Genomic DNA, 26,363 nt, shown 5'->3' on the forward strand with positions numbered 1-26,363 from the left:
AGGAAAAGAAGGAATGTTGAAACTGAGCCCGCATCTCGTGGTCGTGCGGTAGCGTTCTCGCTTCCCACGCCCGGGTTCCCGGGTTCGATTCCCGGCGGGGTCAGGGATTTTCTCTGCCTCGTGATGGCTGGGTGTTGTGTGCTGTCCTTTGGTTAGTTAGGTTTAAGTAGTTCTAAGTTCTAGGGGACTGATGACCATAGATGTTAAGTCCCATAGTGCTCAGAGCCAATGTTGAAACTGATACATGGACTCTCGAACACTTACCATAGTAAGTGACCAACTCACCATATTTGTCCAAAGACGAAGTTTAATTTTATGTATATAGACTAAAGCGGCGAGTGAAAATTTGTACCGAGGCTGGGAATCGAACCCGGGTCTCCTACTCACTAGGCAGGTGCTTTAGCCACTAAACCACCTTGGCACGCATTACCCTGGCACGCCTCACTCTTCGATCCAAATTCCCCATTACACACGAACAGAACTGAGACTGTTGACCTCGCTGTTTGGTTCAAATGGCTCTGAGCACTATGGGACTTAACATCTGAGGTCATCAGTCCCCTAGAACTGAGAACTACTTAAACCTAACTAACTTAAGGACATCACACACATCCATGCCCGAGGCAGGATTCGAACCTGCGACCGTAGCGGCCCCGCGGTTTCAGACAATAACGCGGTGGCTGAAGGCGGACATTTAGGGTTTCTTTTGCATAACGTGTTATCTGTATAGCACTGATAATAGCGCTGCTTGGTCTCTGAAATACGTTTTCGCATGTTAGCAACGCTACTGGAACGTATTTACACAGTGGACTGGCAGTTGGGGTTGTTGATTGCATCGCTACAATGAACTACTTGACTCTTTGTCATTATTAACACTGTAGACAACATACCACACATGGTATCTACACTACTGGCTGGGAACGTACGTGGGGAGGGTAATTACGTATTCACGGCTTCTGCAGTGTAGTTCCACTACTGCTGTGACGGGAACCAACGACTTTATCGCAAGTTCACAAGTGTACTTGACAGATGTTCGCCATCCATAGCGTGAACGTGACAGCTTTCAGCTCCTCATTTGTCGCATGCACGGCGACTTCGATGCAACATGGAGACATAGTACAACGTTACTGATAACGTCCATCGTTGCATTACTCATAGTCCTCGAAGTACTGGTATACATCTCGTTGTTCCATGAGAACACTTCTATAGCAAAAAACTGTTTCCAGTTTATCTCCAGAAGTTGCGACTCTTATATTCCTGATATTGATTTAAGTAAATTGTCATATGATTCCAGTCACACTTTAATAAAATTACTTTCATTCCTAACGAAATCCGTAACACCCCAGCAATCTTCCACAAAAGCAGAAGCCACATAGTTCTGAAGATATAAATTTTGTTTCTTTTCTCAAACGATGTTTAATAATGGTTAACACTTGACATGTTCTTAGCTCCGTTACCTCGGACGATCAGGTGGATGGACAAGCTTAGAAGAGTAAATGTACTGTACTTTACCAAGACTATTACAGGATGGCTAAATAAAACTAACCTCGAGATTGCGCACCAAACTCCAATCTTATCATAGTGCAACGGCTGTTCAACGTACTGATACTGCTTTTCTGCTGCATAATAGCGTGTTGCATGAGTTGACATGCCCAAACGGGCTTTTCCAGGCCTAATCTGAAGATAAAGAAACTGAGATTCCAAATATCTCAACACCCGTTCATTCAGAGACGACAACACGTGCAGGGCACACTGGGGAAGCCTTAACTCCCTCACAACACAAGATTTGTAAGGATAAAAATGCAGGTCCTTATGCACACAGATCTGACAAGACGACCTTTTAATTTGATCTGCCAACACGACCTTTTAATTTCAGTTAGCAGTGCCGTCCAGCGTTGTATGTTTTTGTCGGACTTTTCTGCTGACTACGTCATTGGAGCTGTGTTTTCTGTTGTTCGGACTTGTTCAGAATAGTGTCCTCGTTGGATTACTTTGTCAAGAAATGACGAAAACAGTTTTCTGGCTATTTCTATTTTGACCCTCTCGTAGAAGACATCACTTTGCCTCTACGACTGGTGACGAGCTTTCGGCATAACGAGACTCCACCCCATTACTGAAAACATTTGGAGAATCACGTGTACGCATTTCCATCTGCACTGTGTGAATTATGGTTAGATGATGTTCAGCACAGCATAGCTTCGAGTATCTAACACAACAAGCACCTCCGCGACATTGACTGGCCACCGTATGCCTATGATGTCATTTCGATGCGGTATGAGTGGCATGAAGTCAGAATACCGCTCTCCAGGCGGCTGTCAGCTTCCCACACCATGTAGCCGCTACTTCTTACTCAAGTGGCTTCTCAGCTGGCCTCACGAAGCTGACAGCACTCCATTCCAGTCCTCCCACCAAGGAAACATTCCTGGCAGTACAGAGAACTGTACCCGACTCCTCCGCATGACTGTTAGACACGCTGACCTCCCAACTACGAAAGCAGGCCTAGTTCCTCCGTACGCTCGTTAAAATGTCGAAAGCGAATGAAGCTTAGGCCTCAGGCCTACAACTTGCCAACTGATTGTATAACAAGGTCGTTTACCTATGACCTCCACAAATTGCTCTGACAAGCAGTGTATTTCTAAGATCCCCATCTGGAACAATCTTGAAAATTTTCATACATTATTATCCGCTCTCGAGGTACGGAGGTTCAAAGTTATCCTGTTTGTGCACGTAAAATACGCACGCAAAATTCGGTGTGAAGTTTGTAAAGTGACGTAAGCATGGAGAAATATGCTGTAAAGTCTCTCTGTTGTCATCTGGGAATCCCTGTGTTAGTACCAAGCACATGCAAAAATTTGGACTGAAGTGTAAAATTAGGTTTGCGTTATTCCAGCTTCACATAACTGAACCACGTAAATTTTACTCAGCAGTACATTTCTTTTCGTGTGAGTTACATGCCCTGCTGTAGCAGGGAAAAGAAGGGAAACTGCGGAAAAATGCTCCTATCGCAGCTCAAAATATGGGAGTACGTTCCGGTTTATTTACATGATTCTAACTGAAAAGTGGGGTACCAGCTGCCTCATCTACCTTCCTCAGAACATTTAAAAAATTTTACATGGGAACATATTCGCGGTCTTTTTAACTTGCAACTCACATCTCGCCCCCACGAGCTCCCATAACTGCAACTTGTTCATACCCACTGGTCCATCGCCGTAAGTCGATCATACACATCCAATTCTACTTTCCCATTCACCACTCTCATTGTAATTAACTCTTTGTGTCTCTCTAACTGCCGCTGTCTCCTGAGTCACAGACACTGTCTCCTTCGTTCTGTCCCACTAATACTGTCTCCTCTCATTGTCACTGTCTCCTTGCTCTCTCTTACTGCTGCTATCGCATTCATTCCTTCCTTCTGTTGCTGTCTCTTTCGCTGTCACTATCTCTCTCTTCTTCCTTGTCTTCGTCATAGACTGACTCTCACTATCACTGGCTCTCACCCACTTCCACTTTCTCCTCCTCTTTATTCCTCTCCCACTGGCACTGCCTTCTTGACTACTTTCCACCACTGTTCTCTCTCTGCCTACTATGTTCCACTACCACTGTGTCCCTCTGTTCCCTTCACACTGCCATCATCCCGTTCGCTCTTTCTATACCACAACCACTGTCTACTATCTTCCAGTATTTGTTACTTTTCCGTCTCTTTCCCACCGCCGTATCTCCATTTCTCTCAGCATAAAAAGCGCGATATGATCGCATGCGAATATATTTGCGAAATTTTTTAAAGATACTGAAGAAGGCAGAATGAGGCAGCTGGTACGCGCTTGTTAGTAAGAGTCTTTTAAAACAGTAGCATATTAGCCTTTTCTGTGCTCCGATAGAAGCATTTTTTCGCTGGTTCCCTTTTATCACTGCTACAGCAGTGTATGTCACTCTCAGGAAATGAGCACTATGGGTCAGTAAAATTTTGATAGTTTGCTTATGTGTAACTGAAATAACGCAAAACGAATTTTACTCCTCAGAACGGATTTTACATGCACAAGAACTTTGCATGTGCTTCAGTACAAGAACATGGGGTTCCCAGAACCCCTCTTATGGTAACGGAGACACTTTACAGCATATTTCTCCGTGCTACGCCACTTCATACACTGCGTTTTCACCTCACACCGGATATTAAGTGCGTATTTTAGTGTACAAGTAAGATAAATTCGAACTAGCTTATCTCGGGAACTGACAAAGATATCAAGAACATTTTCAAGTTTGTTAGAAATCAGTATCTTGGGAATATATCATACAAATTTCAGTCATTTGCTATACATAGCCGTTTTCTAATTCGTGGCTCTAGTTTTTTCGGGTTTTCTCGTGAATGGTGTCTCCATAAGCCCCTTAAGGTGCGACATAGACCACACATATGCAAAAAGAACCATCCGATTTGCCTTATTTGCCTTCGAGGAAGAGTGTAATATTCATACTTCGTCCCTGTGCTGTAGGATAGTTACAGTAAGATGATCCTTCTGTGGGATATACAAAAATGATCCATGGCCCGAGGGCCATCCGAGGGAAATACTTGTCCCTACTTTTCCATCACCAATAGAACCCAATGTATGTATCCCGGAAAAATCCCGTTTTTATGCGCGGCGTTTTGAAACATATTACGTGGTGCACGCTGTCACATGCATACCGATAAATTTAAGCGTTAGAACGTCTTTTCTGAAAGACTGATGTGGATGTAAACCATGGAAGATAAACAGCATACACAATAAAAGCACAGAAACTTTCGAAATGTGGTGCTGCAGAAGGATGCTGGAGATACTTCGGTTAGGTCGAATAATCAATGAAGAAATGCTAAATCGAGCTTGTGGGAGAACATCATTTTGGGCCAACTTGACTAAAAGAAATGTTCGGTTGATAAGACGCAAACTCATACATGAAACAATGGTTAATTTGATAATGGAGGAATGTGAGAGGTTTAAAAGTTATAGAGGGGGACTAAGACAGCTCAAATGGATGTAGCTTACAGCAATTCTGCAGAGTTGAAGAGACCTAGGCATAATAACCTCAGACCACCTTTCGTAGTGAAGCCGAGAACAGTCACCTGTGGACAAAAGCGGCGAATCCTGTCACATAGGAAGGCGGACGTTAGTGGCCAGGTAGTTCCGTCTCCTTGTAAAAAGGTCAGTAGTTACTCGTCCGCCTGGTTTGCGCGAGCTGCGACTGCGTCCTCACGTGACGCAGTCCACAGTCTTCGACACGCGATCCAGACTCCCTGGTCGTTAACTTCAGTGGCCACCTGTGTCATTATTGTCCAGTACGTATCTAAACGCAAATTTTGGCACCGGGTAGGGATAAAAGTTAACCGTAACTCACTCGCCAAATCCGTATTCATGGCAATATTCGTTCCACGTCATTGGGCTGTACCATCTGGTTCGTTTCGTTATTCTGCTCTCGTCTTGCATTACTTACGTGGACTTTCTGATGTCATGCTGAAATACTGTATTACAATGAGCAGTTTTCTTTCTTTGAACTACGATGCTTACTTTCACTTCATTCGAATGCCTGATCATTTCGTATGCGAAACCACGATCGATTCCTTCGTCGAAATATGTCAGCATCTTTAATAAACTCGCTGACATTGGAGATTTACATTTTACATGGTGCAATTTCAGTTTCGAAATCTGCTTTCTAACTACACCGCTGCTTACCTTGACGTGGCAGCTTTTTAGTGTTACTTACGAATTCTGTATTAAAAGATGCTCATTGTTATTTCAAATAGATTTAACCTTGCGCATTGATGCTACTAATCGTCTGATTCTGTTTAATTCTGAACTTAAGTAGTATTAAAATTACCTTTAGCCATATCTAAGAGACTTTATGATGCTACTACTTCAAGAGCAGACAGTTCCTCTCTACTGAGTAAGCTTCGTTGAGTGCAATGTAGTCTGAAGTCTGTAAGAGAACATAATGATTTAACTTAACTCGCAATGGAATCTGGCTAAGCTATTTCAGGATGACCGTACAGGGAGTGAATTTCATAAATAATTTAGAAAGACCTCCTCTCAAACAGGACAGATATTCTAGCTAATCACAGGAGATGGGAAGGAGTGCTAGAGGCGAAAAGACTAGCAAGATACACTCTATAAATATGACATTTATTAACATGAGGTATTCCGTCCTCGAGTTTTAGCAGTCATTTAACAAAAATAATCTTATTATTATGGTTCCTCACGCGGGTTTATTCCTTAACAATTATCTGGACATTATCGTGTCAGCAAAGGATCGTGTCATCAGAACAATGGGACACGGATGCTCTTGTGAATGCGTTAACGTTCAAACACTCGCTACACCTGTGAAACGAACTCACTAGAAGATAAGTTCACCAATCAAAGAAAATCCTAGTAATCTCTATGAACTGCAAGGCAAGTGAAAATCCCTGACGCCGCCGGAAACCGAACCCGGGACCCCGTGCTCGGGAGGCGAGTACGCTACCGCGAGACCACGAGCTCCGGACGCTGAACTATCTTGAGTAGGATAATAATTTTAGTGACAATTTCACGAAAAGTGCCTGAAACGGACGCCTTTCAATAGTGTCAAATGGAAAGTTTGATCAGCAAACATTGAATCAACAGTCTTCAACAAAAATAAAATCCTTTTATCACAAATAACTATTAGAATGAAAATGTGGGTATTCAGAATAAATTACAATTTAGTACAAAAACACGTAGCATCAAACAGAGGTCAATATTTTTTATTTTTTTATTTTTTGAGATTGAACTGACCTATTGACTTGTACACTACTGGCCATTAAAATTGCTACACCAATGAGAAATACAGATGATAAACGGGTATTCATTGGACAAATATATTATACTATAACTGACATGTCATTACATTTTCACGCAATTTGGGTGCATAGATCCTGAGAAATCAGTACCCAGAACAACCACTTCCGGCCGTAGTAACGGCCTTGATACGACTGGTCATTGAGTCAAACACAGCTTGGATGGCGTGTACAGGTACAGATGCCCATGCAGCTTCAACACGATACCATAGTTCATCAAGAGTAGTGACTGGCGTATTGTGACAAGCCAGTTGCTCGGCCACCATTGACCAGACGTTTTCAGTTGGTGAGAGATCTGCAGAATGTGCTGGCCAGGGCAGCAGTCGAACATTTTCTGTATCCAGAAAAGCCCGTACAGGACCTGCAACATGCGGTCGTGCATTATCCTGCTGAGATGTAGGGTTTCGCAGGGATCGAATGAAGGGTAGAGCCACGGGTCGTAGCTCATCTGAAATGTAACGTCCACTGTTCAAAGTGACGTCAATGCGAACAAGAGGTGACCGAGACGTGCAACCAATGGCACCCCATACGATCACGCCGGGTGATACGCCAGTATGGCAACGACGAATACACGCTTATAATGTGCGTTCACCGGGACGTCGCCAAACACGGATGCGACTATCATGGTGCTGTAAACAGAACCTGGATTCATCCGAAAAAATGACATTTTGCCATTCGTGCACCCAGGTTCGTCGTTGAGTATACCATCGCAGGTGCTCCTGTCTGTGATGCAGCGTCAAGGGTAACCGCAGCCGTGGTCTCCGAGCTGATAGTCCATGCTGCTGCAAACGTCGTCGAACTGTTCGTGCAGATGGTTGTAGTCTTGCAAACGTCCCCATCTGTTGACTCAGGGATCGAGACGTGACTGCACGATCCCTTACAGCCATGCGGATAAGATGCCTGTCATCTCGACTGCTAGTGATACGAGGCCGTTGGGATCCAGCACGGCGTTCCGTATTACCCTCCTGAACCCACCGATTCCATATGCTGCTAACAGTCATTGGATCTCGACCAACGCGAGCAGCAATGTCGCTATACGATAAACCGCAATCGCGATAGGCTACAATCTGACCTTTATCAAAGTCGGAAACGTGATAGTACGCATTTCTCCTCCTTACACGAGGCATCACAACAACGTTTCACAAGGCATCGCCGGTCAACTACTGTTTGTGTATGAGAAATCGGTTGGAAACTCCTCATGTCAGCACGTTGTATGTGTCGCCACCGGCGCCAACCTTGAGTGAATGCTCTGAAATGTTAATCATTTGCATATCACAGCATCTTCTTCCTGTCAGTTAAATTTCTTCGTGGTGTAGCAATTTTAATGGCCATTAGTGTATAATAACTTAATTTACCAATAAGGTTTTTCGTATGTCTGTATGTGATTTACATTTATTTCGATCATTGGATTCGTGATGACTGGGTGTTGTGCGATGTCCTTAGGTTAGTTAGGTTTAAGTAGTTCTAAGTTCTAGGGGACTGCTGACCATAGATGTTAAGTCCCATAGTGCTCAGAGCCATTTGAGCCGATCATTAGAGTCAGATCCTATAAGTACGAACAAAGTTGGCGGCCAGTCCTTAAACTTCTCTTGTGAGAGGCCACGAGAAACGAGACTGTTTAGCGAACTATTCGTCGTGACATACGTATGCGCGGCCGTTTTTCGAACAGAGATTGTATCCTTATGCTCTGACAAGTATCATGGATTTAATGAGGTGTGGACGAGCAGCTTACAGCGTGCTCTTAACCCCTGCCACAAGATGTCGAATGCGCACTTTTAAAAAGGCAACAAGCCATCTTTGAAAGTTAAAATGTAAGAGACATTCCCACGCAAAAGGGACCCAACTGCTGCAGCAAATTTGTGCTTTTATAAAAAATCGTCCATTTACTGACGGTCGCCTTCACAGTTAGTGCCACCTGAGTGCAGATTCGTGTGCATTCTTCCTTCCACTGCTCAAAGCGTTCCTGTGAAGCTACGCAGAATCTCAGCTGCGTTTGCATTGTGACGTAGAACGAGGTCGGGTCTGTCGTAAACCATTCGTCCGCTGCTACCGATTTGATCGTTTTTTTATGAAACTTGTCTCACCAGAAGGGCAGAGTTCAAGGTTGAAAAAGTGATGCGCACTAGTATGAGCATTTTGCCTCTTTTTGGTCGAGGTATATTGATCTAAAATATACACAGCTGGCCACTGAAGTTCCATAACAAAGACGAACAGCACTAAGGAAATTTTACTTAATTTTTTATACAGTACAGTAGGAGGAAAATGCACTCCAAGACAAAAAAAACGACCTACCACGAATGAATCATCCGAATGGAAGGGAAAACGGTAGATGTGATCTACCACGTGCAGCGAAACAAATAATTATAATTTCATAAAAACTGGATCATTCATGGGAAAGAGCTTCACAAACTGAGCAAATCAATAACACGTTGGCCCACCTCTACCCATTTTGCAAGCAGTTATTCGGCTTGGCGTTGATTGATAGAGTTGTTGGGTGTCCTCTTGAGGGATACCGTACCAAATACTCTTCAATTGGTGGGTTAGATCGTCAAATCCCGATCTGATTGGAGGACCCTGTCAATAATGCTCCAAACTTTCTCAACGGGGGAGAGATACGGCGACCTTGCTGTGCAGGCTACGGTTAGGCTTGCACGAACAAAAGCAGTAGAAACACATTATCTTGCTGAAATGTAAGCCCAGGATGGCTTACCACGAAGTGCAACAAAACAGGACGTATAATATTGTAGACGTGCCGCCGTGCTGTAGGGTACCGTGGATAATGCCAGTATGCCGGGTGGCAATTAAGCAATCCGCCACTGTCTGGGGCATCTCTAGCTACGTTCTCGCCGTTCGTCGGGGCTCGATTCGAAGCGGGACTCATCACTGAAGACAACCCTGCTCCAGTCAACGAGATTCCAGCCTGAACACGAGTCTGGTGACGCTCTGGACAACGGTTGGATACCATACTGACTATCGGCCGCCATACGGCACGACAAACGTGAGTGATGGCCGGGCTGGCATTTCTCTGTAGAGCGTGTATGGGTGAGCAATATCCTGCCGGAAAATACCACGTGGAATGACGTTCGCGAATGGCAGCAGAACAGGTCGAATCACCAGATTCACGTACAAAATTTGCAGTCAGGTTGCGTGGGATAACCACAAGAGTGCTCCTGCTGTCATAAGAAATCCCACTCCAGACCGTAACTCAAAATGTAGGTCCAGTGTGTCTAGCACGAAGACAGGTTTTTTGGCCTTTTATTGTTCCCTCTGGATTCTTATTTATGAGTCTTTCCCTAGAGCTTGTTCCTATTTTCCTGAGACTTTCGGCCTAATAAGCGCTGTACCATGTAGCCACAGTTACAGCATGTACTGAAAATGTTTTCCATGTGCCTCATCAACGCATGAGTGTACGCGCCGTAACATGTTCTGTCTCACACGTTGACATCGCCCAGGCTACATCCGAAAAGTATCAAAGGCAACGCTGCTCCAGTGTCTCCACATCTGGAATGGGCTCTACATACACGATACTTTTGAGGTATACCATAACCAGAAATCGCATGTGCTGAGATCCGGCGAACGAGCAGGCCATGAAACTGGACTCCCTTGTCCGATCCATCGACCAAGGAAGACACGATTGAGATGCGTCCGGACGTTTACGGCGAAGTGGACTGGAGCACCATCATGTAGCACACACTACTGCATCCCTGCTTTACATCCTTTCTAATCCGAACACTTCGTTCTTGGCCTTCACTCTTACAATGGCACTTCTTCCAGCAGGAGAGGCAAAGTCACCCGCAATAAACGCCGATAGTTCCGGCCTGTTAGACGACGTGGAAGGAAGACTGGTCCCAAAATACGGTCGCCAATTATCCCGCCCCACACATTCTGGCTGCACCGATGTTGATGATTCGCTGTCACCGTACCATGGGGGTTTCTGAATACTATCCCACAGACGACTGTTATGAAAGTTGAAGATACCACTCCGTGTAAAGGTGGCCTCGACTGTGAATAGGATGGATGACACAAATCCTGGAATCGTGGTTGCCTGGTGAAGAAACCAGTGATAAAACTGCTCCCGATGTGGAAAGTCTGTCGCTAGTTAGCCCTGCACAAGCTGTAAGTGATAAGAGTAGTAACAGATGTCATGCAGAATGTTCCACACGACTGTCTGGCTTGCCCTGTACTGGCAGGCCAACTGCCTGGTACTGAAACGGCGGTCACCTTCCACAGTGTTAATCACACTTTCCTACCAGTCTGGTTCAAAAATGGTTCAAATGGCTCTGAGCACTATGGGACTCAACTGCTGTGGTCATTAGTCCCCTAGAACTTAGAACTACTTAAACCTAACTAACCTAAGGACATCACACACATCCATGCCCGAGGCAGGATTCGAACCTACGACCGTAGCAGTCGCACGGTTCCGGACTGCGCGCCTAGAACCGCAAGACCACCGCGGCCGGCACCAGTCTGGTGTCCGAAAATTTCAGGTACACCCTTCATGATTTCCTGCTTTCTCAAACGTCCCTGTCTCAGGCAGACGGCGAAACATTGCTGCAAACATTGAATGCTGTTGTTGACTGCGGGGATAGGTGTCCTGATACAACCTTTCTACCCGCCGCCCGTTGCCATTTGCCTTTCCGTAAGTAAACACCATGTCGGCAAGCTCTCGATTCGAATGCGGAAGAATTGTGTGCAACGTTGTATCACATCCACTACAACGTTAGTCGGGAACAGAAGTGAATCGGACACAATAGTACCAGTCACTATGGCAGGAGAGGGCGCCAGGTTATGACGTATGAGGAACAGTACCACCCTCTAGGAGGAAACCATGCATTGTGTAACTGTGGTTGCATGGTACAACACTTATTAGACGGCAGTCTCTGCAACAAAGTATGATTGAATAAATGGTCTCTAGCATAGAAACCTTGCATTTCTGTTCATTAGACCTTTTTTGTTCCGTGTACTCTCATCGATCAATCCCTACAGTCTGTACACGGTGGAAAAAATCACCCTGTATACTGACATATACACTGAGGTGACAAAATTCATGGGCTGAGAAAATGCATATGTACAGATGACGGTAGTACAGCGTACACAAGGTACAAATGGCTCTGAGCACTATGGGACTTAACATCTGAGGTCATCAGTCCGCTAGACTTAGAACTACTTAAACCTAACTAACCTAAGGACACCACACACATCCATGCCCGAGGCAGCATTCGAACCTGCGACCGTAGCAGCAGCACGGTTCCGGACTGAAGCGCCTAGAACCGCTCGGCCACAACGGCCAGCACACAACGTATAGAAGGGCAGTGCATTGGCGGTGCTGACCTTTCTGGTCAGGTGATTTATGGGAAAAGTTTTCCGACGTGATCTTATCCTCAAGATGGGAATTAACAAACTGTGAACGCGGAATGGTAGTTGGAGCTAGTCGCATGGGACATTTCATTTCGGAAATCACTAAGTAAGTCAACATTCCGAGGTCCACAGTGTCAAGAGTGTGGCGAGATTACGAAATTTCAGGGTTACCTCTCACCGGGGACAACGCAGTGGCCGAAGGCCTTCACTTAAAGAATAAGAGCAGCGACATTTGTGTCAGTGCTAACAGACAAGCAATACTGCGTGGAATCAACGCAGAAATCAATGTGGGACGCACGACGAACGTATCCGTTAATACAGCGTGGAGAGATCTGGTGTTAATGGGCTATGGCAGCAGCCGACTGACGCGAGTGCCTTTGCTAACAGCACGACATCGCTTGCATCGCCTCTCCTGGGCTCATGGCCGTATCGTTGGACGCTAGACGACTGGAAAACCGTGCCTGGTTGCTTGAGTCCCGATTTCAGTTGGTAAGAGCCGATGACATGGTTCAAGTTTGACGCGGAGCCCACAAGTTGTCAAGAAGGCACTGCGCAAGTTGCTCCGTAATAGTGTGAACTGTGTTTACAAGGAATGGACTGGGTCCTCTGGTCCAACTGAACGGATCATTGATTAGAAACGGTTATGCTCCGCTTGCTAGCATTTATAGACTTAGAGAAAGCTTCTGACAATGTTGGCTGGAATACTCTCTTTCAAATTCTGAAGGTGGCAGGGGTAAAACACAGGGAGCGAAAGGCTATTTACAATTTGTACAGCAACCAGATGGCAGTTATAAGAGTCGAGGGACATGAAAGGGAAGCAGTGGTTGGGAAGGGAGTGAGATAGGGTTGTAGCCTATCCCCGATGTTATTCAATCTGTACATTGAGCAAGCAATAAAGGAAACAAAAGAAAAATTTGGAGTAGGAATTAAAATCCATGGAGAAGAAATAACAACTTTGAGGTTCGCCGATGACATTGTAATTCTGTCAGAGACAGCAAAGGACCTGGAAGGGAAGTTGAATGGAATGGACAATGTCTTGAAAGGAGGATATAAGATGAACATCAACAAAAGCAAAACGAGGATAATGGAAAGTAGTCGAGTTAACTCGGGTGATGCTGAGGGAATTAGATTGGGAAATGAGACACTTAAAGTAGTAAAGGAGTTTTGCTATTTGGGGAGCAAAATAACTAATCATGGTCGAAGTAGAGAGGATATAAAACGTAGACTGGCAATGGCAAGGAAAGCGTTTCTGAAGAAGAGAAATTTGTTAACAGCGAGTGTAGATTTAAGCGTCAGGAAGTCGTTTCTGAAAATATTTTGTATGGAGTGTAGCCATGTATGGAAGTGAAACATGCACGATAAATAGTTTGGACAAGAAGAGAACAGAATCTTTCGAAATGTGGTGCTACAGAAGAATGCTGAAGATTAGATGGGTAGATCACATAACTAATGAGGAGGTATTGAAAAGAATTAGGGAGAAGAGAAATTTGTGGCACAATTTGACTAGAAGAAGGGATCGGTTGGTAGGACATGTTCTGAGGCAACAAGGGATTGCCAATTTAGCATTGGAGGGCAGCGTGGAGGGTAAAAATTGTAGAGGGAGACCAAGAAATGAATACACTAAACAGATTCAGAAGGCCGTAGGTTGCAGTAGCTACTGGGAGATGAAGAATCTTGCACAGGATAGAGTACCATGGAGAGCTGCATCAAACCAGTCTCAGGACTGAAGACCACAACAACAGCATGCTCCGCTTATTAAAGATTATTTGCAGCCATTCATGGGCAGCATGTTGGTAAACAACAGTGTCATGTCACCAAGCCACAATTGTTGGCGATTGGTTTGAAGAGCATTCTGAACAATTCGAGCGAAAGATTTGGCCACTATTATCGCCCGACATGAATCCCATCAAAAATCTATGCGACGTAATCGAGAGGTCTGTTCGTCCACACAAAATCCTGCTCAGGCAACACTTTCGCATTTATGGACGGCTGTAGAGGCAGTAGGGGTCAGTATTTCTGCAGGGGACATCCAATGACTTGTTCAGTCCATGTCACGTCGGGCGAAAGGAGGGCCAACACGGTATTAGGAAGTATCCCATGAGTTTTGTCACCTCAGTGTTTCAGCAGTACAGTTGCTATTGAAAAAAAATGTGGCGAATCGAAGTCGGCGGTTTCTCGTGAAGTCAGCGGCGGTCGTGGTCAGTGCTTAAGGACACTGGACACATATTGAGGAGGAGGGGGTTTCAATTTACAGTCGGACCGTACAAACGGTCGCAGTTTCCCACAGTGTACTGAATAACATTGTCCCTAATAAACTCGTTGTCTGCGGGATGTTAAACCGCAATATTCCGTTTCTCGAGGCGTCACGCATTAGCAAATGTTAACAGACCGACTCGAGTAAAAGTTCTCACGCACACTCACTTAGGCTGTCTCGTTAGCATCTCCCACGAAGTCGTTTCGCGCAAATGAATGAGTTGTTACGAGGCAGGGTGCACATTACGCTCTCACGCCGAGTTTGTTTTCTTCAAGCCTGTCGAAGCACAACGTCCATCTCGTCCCACAGACGCCCACAAACTCCGCGTTCGAGCAATTTTTTCCTGCACCGTACATTAAGTCGCATCAATAGTCTTAAACGTGATGTCACAAATAAATTTTTGCACCACTAAGTAATTGTAATAATTGTCTCCAGTGGAGACATCGGTTCAAAAGTACACCGTCCAGATGAAATCTTTATCGATCTCTCTAATTACTATTTCACGCGATAATGTATTGTTAGTTAGAACCACGAACATATTTAACCATCACGGAGTTCTCCTCCCACGTTCGCCCGAGAATAAAGCTGCAAAACCTCCATCAGCAGCACCTGTAAGTAAAGTGAAGGTAGTTTGCTTGTGAATCACGTCGCGTCATTTGCATAAGCTAGATTTATCCGCGTATTGCTTACCACAGTACATACGAACAGCTTCCACGGAACTCAAAATATGATCCTTAACGACTGTAAGCAACACAAATCAGTTTTAAAAACTCTTTGGTATAGTAAGCCAAACAGTAAAAAATTTCAATAAGAAGTTTGCCGTGCTTGCATGTTCAGTGAACAGCAAATTCGGTAACGTCACTTGCGGTATCCTGCAATTACTTTTTTCTGTCATTAAAGCTATTTGAATCACGCGGTTTTTCACGGACAGTATTGTTTCCTTGTTCGCCTTCTCACGCTTCACTTTTATTCTTTTTCTTGTTTCCTTCCTTTATTTATCGATGTCAGAACAGCGCACTGAGAACACGTATCCCTAATGTAATACAAACGAACCATTGTGTTCCAATTGCGAAGCCAGTACAAAAGAAAATTTTCCAACTCATGCGAAAAATCTAGACTTCATAAATAGAAAAAAAAATTACGAATATGAGTATACGGAACAACAAGCAACACTTGGTTAATTTTTGTCGCAACTGCAAGGAACAAAATGAGAAAAAGCAATGTTACTATGCAGGTGATCCAGGTGGCCCAAAGTTTCTTCTTTTGTGAAACGTTCTCTATCAGGTAGCGTCATAATTCCGCTAAATGGACGGCAGCTATCACGTAAGCTAAAAGTAGTAGCAGCGAAATCTGAAGGTCCCAAGCGATACTCCAAACACACTGTGACGCTGTAGATTTCCTATGAATTAAATGATAATTCCTATTAATTTTGTTTTTTTCCTCTATGAATAGACAAACGTCTGATGCAAGAATGTAAATCAACGTCGCAGATTACAGAAACTTTTTGCGATTGGCTTACACTTATTTCATGGGTTTTCAGAGGTGAGATGTGATCTCCGTTGCACCGCTCATTTCCAGGAATTAGAAGTAACACAAAAACGACAACGGGTCGAATTTTTATTCGGCATAGACCTAAGAACAAGTCTTACCAGGCAATTGAGTTCCAACGCAGGAATTTTTTACAACGTAGTGATTGACAATCGTCTCTGTATCAGTCGGCAATGCAAAAATAATGTCCAAATGGTAATAAGGCTGATATCATTTGAAATATTTCTATCAGTTACGTAGAAGAAACGGTAACTAAAGAGATATGTGGCACAGGGAACTGGTAGATCCATTGATAATGCTGATGGATTCTATTCTCACTTTTCAGCTTTGACACCACTCCTCTACTCGTAAGATGTAAGCGATTTCTTGTCACTGTACTGCTGAGGGTACGTCCGAAGTGACGAGTGTTTGTACTGCATAATGTTGCACCTGTCTTGTTGGCGAAGTGGAGCGCTACGGAACAGTTGTTCCCGCACTTGAGTAAGATTAAAATCTTCATCTGGGTATTCAGATTTACTTTTTCCGCCATTTCCTGAAACAGGAAAAATCTACACCGGATGACTGCTTTGGAAAGCTGATGATGGTGATGGTGATAGTTACATTGGCTTTTAGTTTGTTTGTAGTAATTGAAGGGAACTACTCGAGTGAAACAAAAGTGTTATCTGGCGTCGCCCGAGGAAGTGCTATAGGCACCCGCCTGTTCCTAATCTCTACAAACTTTGGCGAGGTAATCTGAGCAGCCCTCTTAGATTTTAAGCAGACGATGCGGTCGTCTGCCGCTACTAAAGTCGTCAGAAGGTCAACACGAATTACAAAACGATTCTGACAAGTGCTCTGCACGGTAGAAAAAGTGACAAATGATCGTCATCAATGACAAGCGTGAGATCCTCCACATGAGTACTAAAAAATAGCTTTAAATTTAGATTACTCGATAAATCACACTAATTTCATGGTTTTCGATACATCTAAATATCTAGGGATTACAATTACGGGTAAGGTGAACCAAATACTGTGTTTTACTGGCGGAATACTTGGAAGATGCAAAATATCTGCCACAGAGACCGCGTATATTACGCTTATTCCTCTTCTTCTGCAATATTGCTGCGTGGTATGGGATCCATATTAGATGGGATTGACGGAGAACATCGAAAACGTTCAAAGAAGAGCAGCTCGCTTTGTATTATCGCGAAATACAGGAAAGAGTGTCACAGTCACGATACACGTGTTCGGATGGTAACCATTAAAATAACGGCTGTTTTCATTGTATCGGGATCTTTTCACAAAATTTCAATCACCACCTTTCTCCTCCGAGTGCAAAAATATTTTGCTGACTGCCGTCTACTTAGGAACAAATGGCCATCATAATAGAGTGAGAGAAACCAGAACTAGCATCAGAAGATTTAAGTGTTCGTTTCCCCCACATGGTATTCGAGATCAGAACAATCGAGAAACAGTCTGGAAGTGGTTCGATGAATCCTCTACCAAGCACTTCAGAGTAGACGTGCAGACGTAGACGACGATGTTCAGGGCGCTCACGGCTTGGTTTCGGCGCCATAGCAGAATAAATAAAACACAATTCCTTTACATGCGTATAGGATTTGTAGAGGGGACTTAGTGGACATAGTTCTGATAAGGAAGGCATGTTCGGAAGTATACAGTTTGGATGTAAAGTAAATTTAAATATCGGATCACTTTCAAATCTTCCGCTGCACGTCTTGGTGCGTAATAGTAGAGCTGCACAACGCTTGTATCGAGAACTTTTACTAGGTCACCACAGTCCATCAGATGGTCTACTTTCGTCCTACTGCAACAATGGCTGCGAGAAACTGGCACGTTCTCAAGTAGAAGGGTTGACTGGGGCTCCACGAGCGCGCACCAGGGCTTGTGGATCCTGGATCACTTTGTAAGGAACCTAACTGGTATACAGTCTGCACCGGAAGACTTTCTTTTGTTAAGTGATTTAAGTTGCTTCACTACTCCAAGGATATCCATTCCTACGTTACTCATGTTTGCAGCTATTCTTGATTCGAATTCTGGAATATTTACTACTTCTTCTTTGGTGAAGGAATTTCGGAAGACTTTATTCAGTAACACTGCTTTGTTGTCGATAGTATTTCCATTACTGTCGCGCAGAGAAGGCTTTGTGTCTTGCCGCTAGCATACTTCACTTGACGCCTTTCTGAGAGACAATCTCCACCGTGTGTATGAGAACATGCGACGCAGATACACCCTGTATAACCAACAACAGGATCTGTAGGAGGGGCAGTTCCCGCAGGTCAGAGCGTATTGTCTCAGCTTTGTGCATACCGTGAATCGGCTGATTTGAAAGTGATCCGATCTTCAAACTTATTTTACATCCAAACGTTTCTCATACGGATAGGGGTTCCTTATTAAAACTTTATGTACTAAGTTCTCTCTACAGCCCCTAGAAGCCATAGAAGGAAATTTGATATATCCTGCATAAGAAAAACAACGCTCACAGGTTAACACTTTGCATTAAAATTGCCGAATTTTTCTCTCACACATTAAAGTGAAGCGATTTACGGTATTCGCTGGTAGAGTAACCAGGCTCTACTTGATACTTGAAAACGAGCCTTTGCGTTAATCTCTACTCTTCGATTTATATGAAGCAAGTGTTGAAGAGTCCACTAGAGGCTCGAGCCATGAGCTTCACGGTTTATGGACAGGGACTCGGAAGTTTCATTCCATTGCACACTCCTCTGCAAAGTGAAAGTTTCATCACAGTGTCGAGATCTGCAGCGTGGCTACGACATTCCCTGTCGTATCCTTTCTCCTTGCGTTCCTAACCGAACAAGTTATGCGGCAGTGGGAAGGTTGGAGGTCAATGTCCTGTTAGAATCGAGGTTTTCAGAGGAACAGAATAAGAAAAGAAATCGGTCTTGGTCTGTTGTAGGAACCATCCTGCCAGTTACTTGAAGTGGTTCGTGGTACTATAGAAAACCTAGTATATAAACCTAAAACATAATGGCTGTATTATGGTGTAAGCAATGCTGCTCCTAAACGTGAATCCATTGCGTTACCACTGCCCTACAAAAGAGTATTGATTCCTATTAACTTCCGAAGCGACGTAGATGACGTTGAGACAAGTAACTTAACATAAAACACATGGGGCAGCAAATGTTGGCAAATACTCCAACAGTGGATGACAAATGTTGCAGATATGACGTCACAGATGACGTACCTCGCCGCGCGTGCAGCGCTTGAGCCTATCGACCTGTCACACCCAATCTTTCCAACCCAAGTTAAGTATTTCCATCGGTGTGGCGCTAGGACACGTGCGCGACTTTAGAGCATGGGGCCCCGGGTTCGAGTCATGCGTCTGGCAGACAGTATTTTTCCATTGCGTTAGACAGTTATGTCTTTACATTGAGATATTAATTTATAAACCAGGCTTGCTGTCTGCGCTGGTTTATTCCAAAGTACAGTACAACAAAAACCTACCGTACTGCATCATACGTAAATGAGTGTAAGCTTCCGAACTGCGTCATTATCAGTGAATGGAAATCGAAATGCCGTGTGGCTAGGGCCTCCAGTCGGGGAGACCGTTCGCCTGCTGCAAGTCTTTCGAGTTGACTCCACTTCGCGACTTGGGTGTCGATGGGGATGAAAGGATGATGATAAGGACAACACAACACCCAGTCCCTGAGCGGAGAAAATCTTCGACCCAGCCGGGAATCGAACCCAGGCCGTTACGCGTGACATTCCGTCGCGCTGACAACTCAGCTACCAGGGACGGACACAATCAGCAAATGACATACGTCTCGTTTTCTTTACTACATAATGTCTCTAAACAAAAAAATGAGGGAAGGAAACGAAAGAACCACAAAATAAAAACAGCTATTGCTTGGTTACAGGGTGGACAACAGTTTTGTAACTTCTACATTTACAATAGATCACATTTACAAAATGCGTTAGAAACTTCACCGTTTGCTCCAGTGCAAGTATTGCATCACTCAGTCACCCCTCCATACTTAGGGTGAGATGTCGCATGTTCAACATTTGCCATGTGCTTTTGGGGTATTTTCCGAAATTTGCAGCCCCTTGCATCTTAATTATTTATCTTAGCATCATCTACGTCGGTACGGGAGTTTTTTACACATTAGTATTCCTTTTGGCCCTACTTCACAGGACAGAGATGCAGGGTCAGATACGAATTTCGAGAGTGGAATTGTATGCTAGTTTCTATTACAAGGCGCTTGGGAACACTATTGCAAACGTCTGTGTGCTTGAGGGAACAGCTTTTCTTGAAACAAGCAAGCAATCGAAAGCCAAACATTATACCGCAACAGACGATTCTGACCACTTACCTTTCAGTTTGATGACTTTGCGAAAGGTTCGTCGCAAACATTAAGAGGCGCTACATTATTGAACAAGCATTTGAAGAAACTTAGTGAATCGTGTAAGACGTGTTGTCCACCAAGAGTGGAGAATCTTTCGGGTGGCCGGGTCACTCTTTCCTCCGTCCTTGTCCATAAATGCTTCACTCAAATCCTTGCTTGCTCTTTCTCTCACCGACTGCTCTACAGTGCCAAGTCACATAATCTGAACGGTGAGGCAACATTATTGCGCTTTAAATGGAACGTTAGTTCGCGAGCGCAGAGGCACTCGATTTGTTTGTTGTCTACAATAATGTAGAAGTGGGCCAATAAATTTGTTATGTACATCTATGCTCACGGTTATGGGACACAGCAATTAACGTTTTCAAAGGCTTCTTCTTCTTTTAGTGATCAAACCTGAGGTTGGTTTACTGCTGGTGCTTGGGATATCCGTAGTTCTTTAATGTCGTGGTTTCCCGTTTCCTTCCACATCCTATGCCGTTCACCATCAAGTATTTCTTCCGCCTTTGGAAATTAATTCTCATTCCCAGGGCAAGAGGGTGCTCTGCCCAGCAAGCGCTAGGGTGACAACTTATCCCACACGTCCCTCAGTCCCCGTCTATGTTTGCCATCGGATGAAGTGATGTTGCTCACTCTTTACCGCGTGGAGGTGTAGAACAGGAGTTTCCCTTCATCAGGTCTAGGACCTTAACGGCATTTCCTAGTCCCCTCCAGTCTTTTAGAGGGTATACGAAGGCAGAAATCTGAAAAAGAACGGTCTCGCTGCTACCGTCATATTAGTCCATCTGCGTGTTGCCACAATCATGGGCAGCTACGTGACGATATCACTTTTTTTTTTTATTACTGCCTTTGTGTGCTCTCTTTTTGCATCCTGTAACACTGCTCCCAGATGTACCACATTTATAAGATTCATAGTTCTCTTACTGTACTGGAGAAACAAAATAAAATATATACTATTAATATATATATATATATATATATATATATATATATATATATATATATAAAATCAAAATCGGATCATGGAAAAAAAGATATTCATACTTATTACAACAATGTATGTATGTATCTATGTGTGTTCCACAGCTCTTCCGAAACCACTGAACCGATTTCAACTTAATTCGGTACACGTATCACTTACCGTCTTCAAAGAATCGCTGTGCGGTTAAGGGCCACTTACTATCAAAGGGGTGGAGCAGGGGATGAAAACGAAGTGTAGCCCAGACGCGCGAATACCCAGATTTTATTCATCCAGTATCTGAGAACGAGATCGCCTGGTGATTTTTAACAAAATTTACACATAATTTGAAACGTTTACGAAACTTTTTCTCGCCGACACTCCCCAAGTAATCAGGAAAGGAAAAGAATGCTTATTGCGTATTACATTTTCGCTGTTCATTTTCGCATCAGGCATAACGTTTTAATTTATTACTTCTTTACTACTAACTGTATCCGCGACACATTATCCAGACATTGTTCCTATGTATTAATGAATGTACCTACAAAAATTGTATCTATCTACGACACGAAATTCAGGATATATGACACGGAGATGCGTGAAAAACTGCCGCATCATGCAAGACATTTAAATTTATCATTAGTAACCCACTGAACCGATTTCGATGAAATTTGGTAAGGAGTTGTCTTGAACCACGAGGAAGCGTTGCTGGGCATCATTTCCGGGTTGTATTGCCGACAACATGCAATTTCTATTGCCTGTGTAAACGCATTTTAACCCTAAAATACTATACCAACTTCGAACCTTTCATACCTATACCTCCATCGACTCGACCACCACACATTGGTTTGGCCAGGAAAATGATTAAAATCGACGCAATTGTAGAACTATAAACCCTTTATAGCAGGAAAGTAAAGAAGAATACATTTCGAGGTTTACACTGTTTTCCAATGCAGTAAATCACAAAAACACTGATAGGTTCACAAACAAAAGGGCGTTGATACATATTTTTCACCCTCCGGGAACAATATGGAATAAGTACCCAAAAGAAGACTGCATAAGCTCTTAGACGATAATTTGAGTGCTCACGTGCCAGAAGTATTGAATAGCAACAACAGTTACACAAACAACAGAAGAAGAATGTTATCTGAGAAAAATAACTCAAAACATTTTTGGATGTAACACGTATATCCAGTGGAAGCAGTCGATCATCGATAAATGTGGACTATGTTCATTACTGGTGTTGTACCAGTGGAACAACGCAGACTTTTCGTTTTCCAAGCCATTCCTGTCTTGCACATTAGCTCGCCTTTAGGTGGCACCAAGATGTGTTGGAAGTTGTCTCCCGAGGACGGCGTTGTGGCTGACGACTAGGAAGCTGTTGATGATCTCTTCGTCCTTAAACCACTCTCATTACTTTCGTTCTGCACATTTTTCTGTCCAGTATTTTTGAAGCGAATAGTTGACTGTTTTGTTTCTTGCTGTTTTTCCCAACAGACGCTTCCTTCTCAATTTCGGTCACCGCTGCGTTGAGCGTTTCCTCATCCCAATCTTATGCAGAGTCGACAGTTTCATCGGAACCGATGTCTTCTTCTTGTTTTGGTCAGAATAATCAGATGCTGATATGTCAAGATCTGATTCCATTGTATCATTAACTCTCCATTTTGGGTAATTCGTCAGAACATAAAAAGAAAGTGATTGTTATGGAATAGATACCACAGCCCACTTGAAACCAAAACTTTCAAGAAAGATCCAATCAGATACCTGTATCAAATTGGTCGCTCATTACTAAAAGTTCATCGAATCTAGCAGTCCATTTTGTTCATGAATATTACACGTTAGCCGGCCAGTGTGGCCGAGAGGTTGTAGGCGCTTCAGTCTGGAACCGCGCGACCGCTACGGTCGCAGGTTGGAATCCTGCCTCGGGCGTGGATGTGTGTGATGTCCTTAGGTTAGTTAGGTTTAAGTAGTTCTAAGTTCTAGGGGACTGATGACCTTAAATGTTAAGTCCCATAGTGCTCAGAGCCATTTGAGCCATTACACGTTAGTCGTTTCAACGAGTCAACATTTACGTGCACACCTATATCTCCGCCTATTCGACGCAGCAACCTCGGAACAAAATATGGTTTACCTGATTGAATTGCAGTGTAGGTGACTTCCGCCAGAGGAATCACAGAGCCAATCAGACCCAAAGACACCGCTGCAAGGACGGCGCGACCCTCCCGTTCACAACAATAGGTAGGGGTTATTGAAGGGTAATGTATTCGTCGAATCGACTACCAGTAGTATTCTAGGGTTAACACCCCTTTTGTTTCCTGGACGGTTCAAGATCCAGAGTTAGGTTTCCCATCGTTCTCCAAAATCGCTTAGGCACATTCCGAGATGGGTCCTATTATAACGACGCGGCCTACTGCCATCTCTGTCTTTCTCCTAATACTCTTATGAGCTTGGACTCGCCGATGGGTCCGCCCTTTTTCGTTCGATGTTGTAAATCTGTTCACTTCCTTGTTCAAATGTATTGAAACTGCAGTGCCCGGCTCTTGGAGTAGAGCAGTGATTGTATGACCACGTCCCGCAGTACATTAATGACGTCAGAGTTGAGGTGCGTAGCGCCGAACCGACCTGCAGTTACGTAAGCGCGCCGTGCCCCACATCGCCACCCACACGCCCGCCAAGGCCTCCCTCCTTCCCTCCCTCCCTCCCTCCATTCCCCTCCCCTCCTCCTTCCTCCCACCCCCTTAGCTGTTGGCTGGAAGCTCCCGGCATCACGTCGCACGGCCAGCACGAAATGTCGCCGCTGAGCGGATAGCCGCCGATTTACGAGCCATTCTGTCCGGCTACTGCCGTACCGCACAAATACCAGCGAAAGTAGTTGTTGCCCGCTTACTCGGTTCCGTGATCGCTTCGGAGCTCGCGCGCCTGTTGCCCGACGGTGTGGGTTTCAACTAGCGCCAACGACCGATTGTGTCGCGACACGTGTAATAGTCCAGAAGACACGAGCGAACTCATATCCAGGATGGAGATAAGACAATCTGATAGCGGGGTCAGAGCAGAATAGCAGACGTACAATCTAGCAAAATTTTTCACATAACTACAGGTCGGAAATGGACCATTCAGAAGCTATGGCCATAAACGGCAGCCAATCAGCGACGAGTGCACTGAAGTTGATGCATTTAAACTAACTTGCCTCAGTTAGTACCTGTGATGCTCAAGAGCAGATTTCCTAATTAACCGTTAACCGGTACTAAATGCGTTGCGGAGTGCTAGGAACACTACATTTACCGTGAAGTGCATGGCACAGGTTACGTGCCATTGTACCAGTTATTAGGGTTTCTTCCCGTTCCATTCATGTATGGAACGATGGAAGAATGATTGTTTGAATGCATTTAAGCGTGCAGTAATCATCCTAATCTTATCCTCACGATACCAATGTGAGTGATACGTAGGGGATAGTAGCATATTTCTAGAGTCATCGTTTAACGCTGGTTCTTGAAACTCACGAAAAACACCCCCATACCTTAATACCACCGCCTCTGTACTTCATTGTTGGCGCTACTCATTATGTCAGGTAACGTCCTTCAGGCGTTCTCCTAATCCAGGCCCTTCCATCGGATTGCCACAAGATACAGTGTGACTCATTAATCCAAATCACTCGTTTCCACTCAACCACTGTCCGGTGACATCGCCTTACAGAAATCTGCGGCTTAAGAGAAACTTCTCGAAGATTGTGCCCTATTCTTTTTAACTCCTAGGTACTGTCATTGTGCTATTCGGACTGCTAGTAGAACTACGTAACTCAAGAGTGAAAACTTCAACTGATTTCGTCCGATTTCTTTCAAGCACGCTCTACAATTCTCGACAGTTCCTGTCAGTTAATACATGAAGTCTGCCTGGGTTTAGCTGTGGCTGTTCCTTTGCGTTCCACTTCACAATCACATCACGAACAGTCGACTTGGGTAGCTTTAGACAGCTTGAAACCTCCCTGATGGATCTGTTACTCAGGTCACAACCAACGAGTAATCCACTTTCGATGTCAGTGAGCTCTCCTCATTTACCCATTCTACTGTTATTGCTACTGTACTGAAAATATAATACATCCCGCCTCCTTTTATACCGGCGGGTCGCATCTCGTGACATCTAGTGGTCAGTACAGCAATACGCAGGTGTGCCCGGATACGTTTGCTTGGAAAGTGTGTTGTTGTCTGGCACGTATTGGTCGATTCGATTCTCATTTATTCTATTCTGGCCTTGTTGCTAACTTAACGCCCAAATTTCATCGCTCACACAAAAATATCTTCAGACATTTCTGTCAAACAGAATGTTATTCGGCATCAAACCAATGGAAGAAGATATGGCATGTTTGAGAGAGGGAGATTGTGAGTTACGATTTAGTGGCTCTGTTATATTCGGTTGGGTGCCCGGACAGCAAATCTTGTTGTTTCGTGGCGTTGAGTCGAGACTTTCTTCTGAAGATGCATTGTCTGCTTAAAGAGCCACAACTACGGTCCACAATGAGGTCTCAGATCAGAGCTGATCATCGTCTTCTTAATTGCTTTACTGACCTCACAGCCATCAGAATAAAACTACAGCCAACATGGCGCCTGAGTGGTTGTTGCTGGGAAGATGCTTGTCTTCGGATGCCCTTGAAGTAGCAGTAGTGCCCTTTTAAGTCCTCCTACTTCGGGTCCAGCAACTGAAGAAGAGACGAATGTTGGCCCTAATTCGTGCAGACAACCGAAGAGGACATAATAGAAAGTGTGAGTCCCCATTCAACGTAACTGCAGAAGGAACAATAGTACTTTACCAGGTTGACATTACCTGCTTCACTCGAAAGCCAAAACAAGTTCCTGCTGAAGTATCCACACCACCCAAAGGAGACCATCTCACAAGAGCATGTCTTTAAGTAATTCAGTATATTAGAGAAAGTTAACATTCCCTAGAAGTAGCGCCGGTTATTGTGACCGAGCGGTTCTAGGTGCTTCAGTCCAGATCCGCGCCGCTGCTACAGTCGCAGGTTCGAATCTTGCCTCGGGCATTGATGTGTGTGATGTCCTTAGA

The 26,363-nt window shown here is 44.3% G+C and overlaps 1 protein-coding gene and 1 non-coding gene across 2 annotated transcripts in view; one reads left to right on the plus strand and one right to left on the minus strand.

Annotated features, from left to right (window-relative positions):
• LOC124594567 (protein spaetzle 3-like) overlaps positions 1–26,363 on the plus strand; it is a 164,561-nt gene that overhangs the window by 13,064 nt on the left and 125,134 nt on the right. The window lies entirely within an intron of this gene.
• Trnat-agu lies at positions 350–421 on the minus strand. Its single transcript has one exon. It is a non-coding gene; the product is annotated as a tRNA-Thr (tRNA).

This window comes from Schistocerca americana, chromosome 2 (genome assembly GCF_021461395.2).
Source record: "Schistocerca americana isolate TAMUIC-IGC-003095 chromosome 2, iqSchAmer2.1, whole genome shotgun sequence".
NCBI classification, from domain to species: Eukaryota; Metazoa; Arthropoda; class Insecta; order Orthoptera; family Acrididae; genus Schistocerca; species Schistocerca americana.